Source organism: Rhamphochromis longiceps, linkage group LG3 (assembly GCF_057381845.1).
Source record: "Rhamphochromis longiceps isolate RC_006_pf linkage group LG3, R_longiceps_female_GT1.1, whole genome shotgun sequence".
Classification (NCBI taxonomy): domain Eukaryota; kingdom Metazoa; phylum Chordata; class Actinopteri; order Cichliformes; family Cichlidae; genus Rhamphochromis; species Rhamphochromis longiceps.
In genome coordinates this window covers 43,074,389-43,087,374 of record NC_140559.1, presented here as the reverse complement: position 1 = coordinate 43,087,374, position 12,986 = coordinate 43,074,389, and the positions used below count along the sequence as shown (strand labels likewise).

General features: G+C 42.3%; 1 pseudogene; it reads right to left on the bottom strand.

The window, feature by feature from the left end:
• LOC146674905 (basement membrane-specific heparan sulfate proteoglycan core protein-like) overlaps window positions 1-12,986 on the bottom strand; it is a 75,176-nt pseudogene that overhangs the window by 30,625 nt on the left and 31,565 nt on the right.

Genomic DNA, 12,986 nt, shown 5'->3' with positions numbered 1-12,986 from the left:
GAGGATTTTTGGGAGTTCAGCACTCGTGTGACCATTCTCCATGGACAGTGGAAAATCTATTCTGCGTGCAGACAGGAGAGTGAGAAGGAGTCAGTTAGAGTTCAGCTGTACCGGATTCTGTCTGCATACCCGGCTTACATGGAGGGATTGTCGGAGGATTTGCACGGCTTCATCCGCACCGTGTTGCCAAAGCAGCCCCCCAGCATGCAGACTGAATTACTCCAGCCCCTCTGTGACGCAGCCCTCCCTATGCCAGCTATAGGAGCTAAAGTTGGCGTGTTGAGTCTCCCGCCTGTCTCCATGTCCATGTCGCCACTGCAGCAGACAAGTGCTGCGTTTTCCTCACCTCAACCGGTGGCTGCTTCCAGCGCTACATTCATCTCAGCCGTAGCGGCGCCGGCCTCCACGACCACGGCTTCCAGGAGGAGGCGGCGTCCAGGTCGTCACCACGGCTCACAGCAACATGAGGTGGGTGATTGTATTCTGAATCCACGCGTTTTTTCTAAGGACAATATTGGAACAAACACTGCCTTAAAGGTTCATGGGCATGTTTATGAAATGACTAAGACTGAAAAATCACCAGCCAAGTCTTCCACGGAATATCTTATCCCTCTGCACAATTACCTAGCATCCCAGTGTATTGATCATGCTATGAACTTTGCTTCCAAGAAGCCAAATTATAAGACTGTTTGCACTGGAAGTGCTAGCCATGAGGCTCAGCTAAGCTACTGTGGGACCGAGATCCAGGCCAGGTTGGAGCCAGGGGCTAAGTTGGAGTTTGTGCAGCCTTTTCCTGTGTCTGCTGGAGGGCCCGAGGAGCCCGTCCAGCCTCATGCTTCGTCAGCTGGCGGGCCCGAGGAGCCCGTCCAGCCTCATGCTTCGTCAGCTGGCGGGCCCGAGGAGCCCGTCCAGCCTCATGCTTCGTCAGCTGGCGGGCCCGAGGAGCCCGTCCAGCCTCATGCTTCGTCAGCTGGAGGGCCTGAGGAGCCCGTCTGGCCACCTTCTGCTTCACCACCTGTGGCTGCAGCGCCACCTCCTGCGGCTCCCGTGCCGCCGCCTGCAGGACCACCACCTGCTGCGCTACTGCTTGCTGCTTCTACGCCTCAGCCTGAGGACGACGCCTCACCTGGTTCTGCCACACCTCAGTCTGAGAACTCATACGAACTCATTTCACCCACTATAGACTGTGTGTTGCTGCAACTTGAAAAGCAACCTGCCTCGTCAGCTGGAGGGCCTGAGGAGCCCGTCCAGCCTCATGCCTCGTCAGCTGGAGGGTCCGAGGGGACCGTTCAGCCGCCACCTGCGGCCGCCTCGTCGTCACCTGGTCCAGCTTCGTCAGAGTCTTCAGCCTCGTCTGGTCCAGCTTCGTCAGAGTCTTCAGCCTCGTCTGGTCCAGCTTCGTCAGAGTCTTCAGCCTCGTCTGGTCCAGCTTCGTCAGAGTCTTCAGCCTTGCCTGGTCCGGCCTCTGCTGCGTCTGGCCCTGCCTCGCCTGGTCCTGTTGTGCCAGCTGGAGGTTCAGCCAAGCGCGCCCAGCATCCTTCCACGCCATCGCCTGCAGCGCCGCCACCTGCGGCTTCCACGCCGTCGCCTGCAGCGCCATTATCTGTGCCTGCCACGCCTCAGCCTTGTCTCCTTCCACCTGCCAAGCCACGTCCAGGTCCAGCACGGCTGTTTCCGAAGCCTGTCAGGACAGCCTGTCGACGGAAACCAACCAAACCATCCAAGGATTATCGTCCACGCCGTCGACCACCCGCCAAGCCGCCCGACAGGTCTCGTCCACGTCACCGCCGGCCACGAGCCAAGCCACCCGACAGGTCTCGTCCATGTCGCCGCCGGCCACGAGCCAAGCCACCCGAGTGTGGCCAGCCATGCTTGCTTCGCCACTGCCACCTTCCACATGGCCGTCCCCCTGAACCCTTGAACTATGGACTACTGTGCCATCGGCCTCCAGGTCGGCCACCTGAACTACTCCGCCATGAACTCCTTTTCTGCCGAGATCATGGTCGCCCTCCTGAAACAGGGTCTCGGACTCTTAAGCCCTTGTGTTTGGACTGAGTGCTTCAGATTCTTTGTTTTTGTGGTTTTGTTTCTGGCCCTCCGTCCTGGACCCCCGCCGCCCGCCCTGGGTGGGTTGTTTTGGTTTTGTTTCATGTTTGTTTTCTTGTTGCTGCATTTCTTTGTTCATGGTTTTGGGCGTCTGGAATCCGCCCTTGAAGGGGGGGCTCTGTCATGGTCCTGGGTCTTTTGACCCAGCGTTTTAAGTTTGAGTTTATTTTGTTCATTAGGTTATCTAAGTTCATTTGGTTATTAGACTCCTTGTGTTTTCTTCCCCTGTATTTAAGCTTCCCCTCACCCTTCGTGTTTCATGCTGCGTGTCTTATGTTATCAAGTTTGTATTATTATGCCTAAGTGTTTCTAGTTATTATTTTCCCCTCGTGTTTCCAACCATGTTAAATCTCCCCTGCTCTTCATGCGTTTCATGTCTGTGTCTTACGTTGTCAAGTTCGGGTTGTCATGTCTGTCTCATTAAGTTTCCTGTTTTATTGTGAAGAGGTCTGGTGTTCTGTGTTCATCATGTTCAGTTTTACTCTCCCACTGTGACGTCATTATGTTCATGTGTGCCAGCTGTTTCCTCATGTGTCTCCACTTCCCCTAATCACCTCCTGTGTCTTTAAGTCCTCTGTTTTCAGTGTGTGATTGTCAGGTCGTCTGTTGTCCACGCCATGTTTCCTATGCCATGCTTCCAAGTTTCTTGTCTAGGTTTTTCTTATTGTTTGTTTAGATTTCCCAGTTTAGGTTTGTGTTAATTTTGCTTCAGTTTGCCTTGCCCTTTGTTTGTACCTTTTTTACCAGCCATATTAAACGGCTCGCTTTTTGTTAACATTAAAGTTTTGTTCCCTGTTCCTTGGAGTCTGCATTTTGGGTCCTTTTTCAATTCATACAGTCTGCCCTCGCCAGACTGTGACACTCAGTCTGTATGAACAGAAACACATTTTACAAAGTGTTCAAACAGCTTAAAGCAAATATGACTTACTGTCAGAAACTGTCAGTGTGACTGAATCACTCCACTCTGTTGTTTCATGCTGTGAACTTTTCATTCTGCCCTTACAGCGATAGTTTCCACTGTTCAATGATGAAGCAGAAATAATCCTGAATTCATTTTGATTTGGAGGTTTTCTGATGCTGTTTGCTTCCCACTCATAATCCCACTCAGTGTCTCCTCCATGGATCTCACATCTGACAGTGATCGTCTCTCCTCTGTATATCTCAGACCAGTTTGGATGCAGAGTCACAACAGGCCTGATTGAGACTGTTAATGTTCAAGAAAGTACAATAAAAACACATGAATGACAAAAGGTACAATTACCATCAGATGTAGTGCTTTGTGGTAAGTTCAAGTTTGAACTCACCAGTTATCACCAGTCAATATCAATGGCACTGACAGTAGCTGCACATAATGTTTTGTCTGTGAGATGATTATTTCTATATTCATTAAATGAAATGGCCTGTATTTGTATAGCGCTTTAATAGACCCTAAGGACCCCAAAGCGCTTTACACATTCAAACACTGGTGATGGCAAGCTACATTGTACCCACAGCCACCCTGGGGTGCACTGACAGAGGCGAGGTTCATTAAGTGAAAAAGACCCAGTGTGTGTTTGTCATGAGACCAGACTCTTTAACTAAAACCTGAAACCTCTAAGATCATTTCAACAATAGACAACATGCTAAAAACAACTGAAGGAACTGCATCATATGTTGGTGCAACAGGGAGTAATAAAAATAAAAATAACACAAATACAGAAGTGAAAATATTGGATGTAACTGTTGTTCTTAGTGAATGTGGTGGAGCAGCTGAAACAGGTTCAGCATTTGTTCTGCACTTCATGTATTAGAGCTGCACAGCAGAGACGTTACTCTGATATGTTTTGTTCTCTTCACTGTGAATAAAAAGCTGCTTTTCAAAATATGTTACTGAGCAGCACAAATGAAACAGCTACAAAGCTGCAAGAACAACAGATTCTTACTAATGTTGATAAAACAGATCTCCAACTTACATGATACAGTCAGTGTGATGGTATCACTCCACTCTGTTAACATATAGGTCCTTGTGCCCCGGCAGCTGTATTCTCCACTGTCAGACTCAGCAGCGCTGCTGATTCTGTATTCATTGGATGTTTCAGGTATGTTTGACTGGCCTCGTCTCCATTCATACGTCCACTGAGCTCCTTCACCTCCCTGAATGTCACATCTGACAGTGACTGTCTCACCGCTGTATATCCAGGGTGGCTGCAGGGTCACAGTGGGCTTACTGGGAACTGTTCACATAAGAATGATCCAGTTAGGAAAAGAGAAACATAAAAACTCTGCTGTTTATAACATAAGAGTAGAGTCACTGCAAAACAGCTGATTCACAGACAAACAGTTTGAAGACTCAACATCAAAACAAAGTCACAATAAAACTATTTATAGCTTTCAAACTGTAAGACAACATTTTTAGTAAAATGTACAAGTATTTACTTTGTACAGTTATCTTTTATTTATATTCTTTATAAATAAATTTATTATTTACAAAAAGTTACTGATTTTTTTTAATGAGTTGTCTTAAGTCTGATTTACTTTCACAAAGATGCGATCTTTGAGGTGTATAAACAAATCAGTGTGGATAAACAAGAAAACACTTTAGATTAAATCTAGAAACAGGATGAGGAGAGACTTTTTTTAAATCCCAGGATTAGTTAGGCTCTTGAAGAGGTTACTCTGTCAAGGCCAATCCTTAATCTCACAGTCTTAAAGTAGACACAACAAAACTGAAGTTTTTCTATTTTTCTATTTCCATCTCTCCAAGTAATCCTGCTGTCAGAAAGAGAAACAGAAGAACAGACTAGTCCCCAAAGACAGGACGTGACAGTAATGACAACTTTATACAAAACTTTTCAAACTCAAAATTTCACAACTCTTTATAGGAGCAGAAGAATAAATAAACAAAAGTGACAAATGTAGAAAAACAGCAACACAGTTCAAAGAACATTAACATGTCGAGTAAAACTGGAAAATTTGTCTCATGAAAATATTACTTAAACGAATTAAAAGGAAGTGACTGACTCCATGTCAGACTCAAGGCCATGAAGCACCTTAAAAGCAAATAATTAAATCCTGAAATCAGTTTGAAAACATGCTGGGAGCCAGTGTAACAGTGGGACAGGTGTAATCCCATGTGATTCGATGTGATGTGATGTGTTTGAGTTGGTCTGCAGTCATTCATCTGATTGTTTGCTGAGACTGTTTCAGTGATCTAGGTGTGAAAAATCAAAGCATGTAAAATGGTTTCCTGTCTTTAAATGTTATAAAATGATTCATAACTTATGTTGCAATTAATCCAGAAATATTTTTTGTTATTGTCTTGAGATTTTCCAGCAGAGAAGCAGCTGATGGCAGCATGTGTTCAGCGTGTGTTCAGCGTGTGTCCAGCATGTGTTCAGCGTGTGTTCAGCATGTGTCCAGCGTGTGTTCAGCGTGTGTTCAGCTGAGGAGATTCAATGGCAACATTTAAAGTTTCTCCTGAGTTTAGCTGAAAGACATTAGCTCACATTCAGTTTTGAAACAGTGATGGAAACTCTGCGTTTGCAGCCACAGACACAAGGCAGCTGGGACAATGACAATTGCATTTATTTTTTTCATGTTACAAACACATTTTTTTTCTTTTCCGGATGTTTAACTCTGAATGACGACTGAATATTTTTATAAAGGAAAAACTGTTTTACATGACTTTGGATGCTAAACTAAAAAAAAAAACAAAAACTGCAGTACTGTTTAAAGTATTTTGTTGTGTTTTGGGAATTAAAATGAGTGAAATGTGTCCAACTTACCTGTTACTCTCAATGTGGTGATGTCACTCCACTCTGTCCAGGAAAAGTTTCTTCTGCCCCGACAGCTGTATCCTCCACTGTCAGACTCAGCAGCGCTGCTGATTCTGTATTCACTGGAAGTTGGAGGTGTGTTTACCTTAGCTGGTCTCCATTCATACGTCCACTGAGCTCCTTCACCTCCCTGAATCTCACATCTGACAGTGACTGTCTCACCTCTGTATATCTCACCGCTGTGTATCTGAGTCTTGGATGGCTGCAGGGTCAGAGTGGGCTTAGGAGGAGCTGTTAAAAAAATATCATTAACAAACTTAAATATAAAATCATTATTAAAGTTGTCCCAGTTTTTATTGCTCTTGTTAATGGTAGTCATAATTTTGCATGCTGTAGACAATATGAGTTGAAAATCAGCAATAAAAAAGTTTTGTTGTATTAATTATTACTAAAAGACATAAATGCATGACTGCATTTCTTTTGTGATATGAGGACATTGGCTGATATTCAGTCTGAGCCTCACAAAGACAGTCATTAAGAGAACTCAACATGCCAGGGTCACATGTAATTTTACAATCCAAGTCCAAACTTTTCTGAACCAGTGGATTTAGCACTAGACTTTTTTTAATAATCAGGAATGTAAACATGTGACAGGAAACAGTTTAAAACATCAAGCACATGGGCTCAACAAAGTTTACTAAAAACTTCATCAGCAGCGGATCAAGGTAACTCTCAGTGATTTTCCATGAACTGAACTGTAAACAAATGATCCACATATGGACCTGTTCTACATTACAGGTTCTTCTGAGGTATTCTGACACTCGTGAACACCTGTGGTGGGTGTGGTTTGGGGCTCAGCTGCAGGTTCAGGGGACAGAGTCAGGAGTGGGTGGCAGAAACAGCTGATCCCAGCCGCACTAATAACCTTTTCCCTTATTTTAGTAGCTGCTGGGGTCTGGAGGAGGAGAGTCAGACTGAGACTGAGAGTCAGAGTGGAGCAGAATGGAGGGAAGTGTGTGTGTGTGTGTGTGTGTGTGTGTGTGTGTGTGTGTGTGTGTGTGTGTGTGTGTGTGTGTGTGTGTGTGTGTGTGTGTGTGTGTGTGTGTGTGTGTGTGTGTGTGTGAACAACAGAGATAAAAAGTGAGCACAGGATCTAAAAGCTCTCCCCTTGTGTGTGTGTTTGGGCGTGTCGTACTGAGGAAACATGTCAGAGTGCTATAAACCATTAGTTTTTCATTCATTTATAAATGTATTCATTAACATCAATCAGTGGAAAGAATCCAAGTAAAACCTGTAATGAGAAAGGCTTACAAAGCAGATCAGTCTCTGATACAATTATATTGTATTTTTAGGTCAAACCTGAAGAGAAATTAATGTAAAAATGCTAAAAACAAAAGAACTGATGGAACTGCAGCAATAAATCCACATGTGGAAATCTTTTTTCCTTCCAAGTGTTTCAATGTGAGTACTTATGATATGAATCTAAAAAACAGTATAATTGAAAGACAGTATTTTGTTGTGTCTTTGGATGAAACATTGTGCAGTATAAATTAAAATGTGAGAAATATGTCCAACTTGCCTGTTACTTTCAATGTGGTGATGTCACTCCACTCGTCCTGGAAGAGTTTCTTCTGCCCCGGCAGCTGTATTCTCCGCTGTCAGACTCAGCAGCGCTGCTGATTCTGTATTCATTGGATGTTGGAGGTGTGTTTACCTTAGCTGGTCTCCATTTATACGTCCACTGAGCTCCTTCACCTCCATGAATCTCACATCTGACAGTGACTGTCTCACCGCTGTATATCTGAGTCCAGGATGGCTGCAGGGTCACAGTGGGCTTAGGAGCTGATCAAATAAAACATAGCATGAGTAGACTGATAATTTGACTTAAAAAATCAACAATAAAAGTTGTTTTTATACTTTTTAAATGTTTTATACATTTATGAACATATAATCCATTACTTGTCAGTTAGCTGTTGTTTGCTAACAATGCTGTTAAACCTCCAGTGGTGGATTCATAGCTGGAGATTTAAAGATAAACGAAGTGAAAAAACTGCTGCTATGAGTAAACATACGAGCAGTTTGGGAAAGGCTAACATAGCAGACCAGTCTCTCCTAAAATGAGGACAATCATTTATTATTGTTTTACACTACTTTTGTTAGTATTTTGTTCTGTTTTTGGATGAATTGTGCAATACAAATAAAATAAGTGAGGAGATGCGTTTAACTTGTATCCCTGAATCTTATATCTGACAGTGACTTTCTCACCTCTGTGTATCTGAGTCGTGGATGGTTGGAGGGTCACAGTGGGCTCAGGAGGAGCTGTTCAAATAAAAATATATCATTATCATTAAAAATCTAATCTGGTTTTATTGCTCTTGTTAATTGTAATTATATTTTTGTGTCCTGGTAAAAATTTGACTAAAAATCAACAATAAAAATTTTAGTTTTTACCAAACAGATTAAATGATATTTAGAATTTACCAGCAGAGTGACTGAAAACAACCAGGTGTGCAAAAATCTAAACTGTGACACTGAACATCAACGCATAAACACACAATATCATGTAAACAACCTCAGTTTCATAGTCAAATATCACACAATTTACTTATTTCCAGAGGTGGGGAGTAACAAAGTACAAATACTTTCTTACTGTACGTAAGCTATCTGTACTTTACTTGAGTATTTATGTTGACATTATGTTTTTTTATAGTGTGAAGCATGCTGCAAAACAAACTGAGGTAGAATCACTGTGTTATTTAAGGCTGCATGAAAATCCTTTACAGATTAGTGCAGGATAAACAGGTTAGTTTGCTGTACTGTGATGGATTTAAAGGAAAGACCAGTGTGTGACTGGTGCACAGTGACAGTCCAATATAAAGTCAGTATAAACAGTGTACTGTGAGTGTAGTGAGGAGGACAACTCATGAAAATTCAGGTGGATAAATCTGTAAAGAGCAGCAAGTCAGCTGATCACAGCTCATACATTAAGAAAATCTACTGGAGCTCTCAATAGAAAATAGCCTGAGCCATTAAAAACTGATTTTAGGGTTTTCCACACGCTGAATCCCACTTTAAACTCTTGTCCATTCTCTTCCGCTTATCGTTATCAGGGTCGCAGGAGGCTATAGACTATCCCAGCTATCATAGAGCGAGAGGCAGGGTACACCCTGGACAGGTCGCCAGTCTGTTGCAGGGCTAAGACAGAGACAGAGACTAACATTCACACTCCCACATATTTAAAATAATCAATTCACTTAACCCCACTAAGTGCATGTCTTTAGACTGTGGGAGGAAGCCGGAGTATCTGGTATTTCCTTTCATTTTTATCCATGTAGCTTTGTACAAGGATTTTGAGAACTCCAAGAGTTAATACAAAAGCGTACACTGAGGTAAGCAGCACACATGCCAATATCAGTGAGATACACTGCACTACTCACACAAATCATCATCTTCTTGTAAATCTGTACTGTAAACTGTTCAGATAAACATCCATGAAAAGAGAATTAGTCTGTACGAAGGCAGCACACTCTTAAGTGCAAAGTGCAAAGTGCAAGTGCAAAAACTGAGCGAGAGGGGCTGCTATTGTGTGTGTGTGTGTGTGTGTGTGTGTGTGTGTGTGTGTGTGTGTGTGTGTGTGTGTGTGTGTGTGTGTGGATAATAACAAACACTGAGATACATTTTTTGCACGCAGCAATGAATTTTCTTCACTCAAAATAAATTTCTCCTCAAAATGCCACACTTGCACCTGCAATTTTTTTTTACGTGCGGTCAGAATAGTGGCACAAAAATAACGCCATATAAAAACGACTGACAACTGACTCCATAAATATACAAGATGGTGATGAGGAAACACACGGAGAAGACAGCTGGGGGAAATAAACATAATGACACAATACAGGAAGCAAAACTGAACACAGGATGGGACACTGTCAAAGTAAAACAGGAAACAGTGAGACCTACACCTGAGACACACGGACTTGACAACAACAGTGATAAACAAACAGGGAGGCAATAGCAGAGACACAAGGACAGGAACAGGGGAAGACAGGATGACGATGAAGATGAAACACAGTAAAACGACTAAGACACAAGGGGTTGAGGGAGAGGGCGAGAGAGAGAGGGCAGAGAGATACAAACATCGAATAAGGCACATGGAGACAAACATGGGTGACAAAACAGACTCACCACAGAGAGGAGACATGGAATGAAACACGGGAACAGAAAAGGGAGCCAATGAGCCACCACCCTGACACCATCAGTGTAAGAAATGGTTTACAGTATTTAACTGTTTTTCTACATGATGAAGAAAAAGCTGCTGTGAGAAAGAGAGAAACCTGTCGGCACCACCCTTTGACTTAAATTGTAAGAAACAAATGTGTAAAAATAGAAAGAAACTTCTGGTAGCTCATCATTATTATATCTATACTGTATTTCTATAGTAGATGCTGAAAAATAGAAACATTTCTGTTTACCTGCACTTTAATCATTTGCTGTTTTACCTGTTTGGTAGTTGTTGAAATGGTTTGGCCTGTACCACTACACTTGCTGTCTTCAGAACATCTGCCCCCCTTCTTTCTTTCACATAATGGTATGATCCCAGCCTGTCTTTGCATGCAATTGGCCACATGGTGCGACCATCAAAACAGGGATTCTTAGCAGGGCTGAATATTCAGTTCCCACATACCGAGGGTACATTAATAACTGGCTCGCAGGCCGGAAATAATTGTATCGAGGGCCGAATGTGGCCCGTGGACCGTAGGTTTGACACCCCTGATTTCGAGCATTGTAGGAGATAACAGCTACATATATGAACTGGAGTAAAAACAGTGTTTCTTACCTTCAGCGTTTCCACAGATGACTGTACTGAGCACTAAAATAATGAATAAAAACTCATCAGATATTATACCTCAGAGTAAAGTTTTTTTTAAAGGCTTTACTCTGATTATTGATTATTGTAAATTTAGGGATGAACAATAATCACCAAATTTCTCCTGTTTGCTAAACAAGCTCTAAGCAGTGACTCACTAATTCTCAGAGATCAGAAACATTTTAATTAATGGTGCCTTTCAAACAATGTCAGACGTGTACTTACAGAAAAAGCCCATCATGCAGAGCAAAGAGAGCCCCATCGTCACATCCAGCCTGCTGCACTCTGATCCTCAGATAATCACAAACAGTTTTACTTTGCAGAAAAAAAGAGAAGTTGTGTTTTGTTTGGGTGTGACAGAGTTTTTCTACAGGTTCTTCTTCTGATTGGTCTCTCTGTGCTTCCTTCCCTTTTGGACACAATGCTCAAACAGCTCCTGTAGCTTTGACCGCAGCAGTTTTGTGACATGTTTTCCATCGCTTTAAGTCATATCTTACCAGGTCTTTTTTTTACTCTGACATGTTTTCGCAACGTCCCCTGGATCATTATCATGCTGCAATGTTACTCTTCCTGCACACTGGAAGTGAATGTACCAAAACCCCTTTTCTGTTTTGCAGCCTGTATTTTTATATCTAAGTCTTTTTAATTATTTTTTTTTTACATTTTGATTCTTTATCGGAGGAATTATGTGGAAATTCTTCTTTCATGCTGCATAAAAACATCTAGAGATTTTATCTGACTCTTAGCTGAAACATCATCATGCAGTGCTATAATAAAAATGCTCCTTTGACCTCAGATCTGTGAATGTTTTCACCTTGTGGTTAAATTCTATGTTTGGCTGATACCCAAACAGAGTAAATGACTCACTGTATGGTTGAACTGAAACTAAAGACCTGTATGTTTCACAAATTAAATTAACAAAGACAACAAATAAATGTATCTTCTATTGGCACATCAAAGTGAATGTTACATGTTACCAACAAAGACTATGTAATTCTCTCCAGAGTCAAATGCAGACGAGGTGACCTTTACTAAAGCTTACTGAAGCTGATCATTTCAGGCCTCAATAGTAACAAATGAAGAAAACTGAGTTACAGATAACTGATCACTGGAACACAGAGACTCTGGGTCATCACAAAATCTTCCATATGGTCTCTATCAAGGTCACAAAAGTTTCAACTTACAACATAAATGAGAATAACATCCTTTATGATTCGACAGAAGTTCAGTCAAACTGTTTAGCTATGTGTCAGAAGACACATCAGTCTGGTGTCCATACGAGTGAACATTATCAACACTTATTCATTATTTTCAGTTTTACTGTGGATTGTAATTATTTATTAAAAACTAGAAATCATTTGCCGAAGGTCAAAAACAGAGGAGAGATGTCAGGAGGTTTTTGTTGTGTATCTAAAGGCATTTTAGTAATTATTCCTTAAATCATTTATTTTTATATTTTTACTCATGTTGCCATAGTAACTCTAAACTTGAATGCATATTGAGTAAATACACAAAGCACTGAAACAAACCCCATGTTGCTTCATTGTGTTAAATATTTCAATTTGGTCATGACCAAACTTCCAGTTCCTCTTTACACATCCTGAGGTTTGATAGCAAGAATAAGACATAATCACAGCACAGAGCCAAAGTGTTTTCAGGAGACATTGAGATTCATTCTGTGGGCTGATGGAGAAAAACATGAGATCACTGAGGGTTTTTAAGTGCAGATAAGCCTGCAGCTGCGTGCAAACTTTCATTCATACTTCACAGAAATACTGACACAGGGTGAAGGGTTTTAGAACGGTGGGTTGATGCAGGTGTGTGTCTTTGTGCATTTATGTGCATGTGCCCAGAGCCCTGGGGCTCTGTCCTCAGCTCGTACTGGGATGGCCAACCTCTGACAGGATCAGCTGCCAGTTGGTTTTTAGGTGATCTTTCTTTTTGGCTCCTTGTTGCTTCTGCTGGTGTGGACACGTGTTTGTTTTTGGGTCTCCTGGATCTTTCTCTGTTTTCTCTGTTGTGTGTCTGTGAAGGTTCTCAGTCATCCAGGTCATCGTAGTCAAAGGAGCTTGCAAAGAAAAGCGTCTGGACTTGTTTAAGTTGCTTGAAGACGTTTCACCTCTCATCCGAGAAGCTTCTTCAGTTCTAAGGTCAAATGGTGGAGAGTCCCACCATTTGACTCTCTGTTGTGGTTTTGCACCCTCATGATCACGTATGTTTTATCTCACACACACACACACACACACACACACACACAC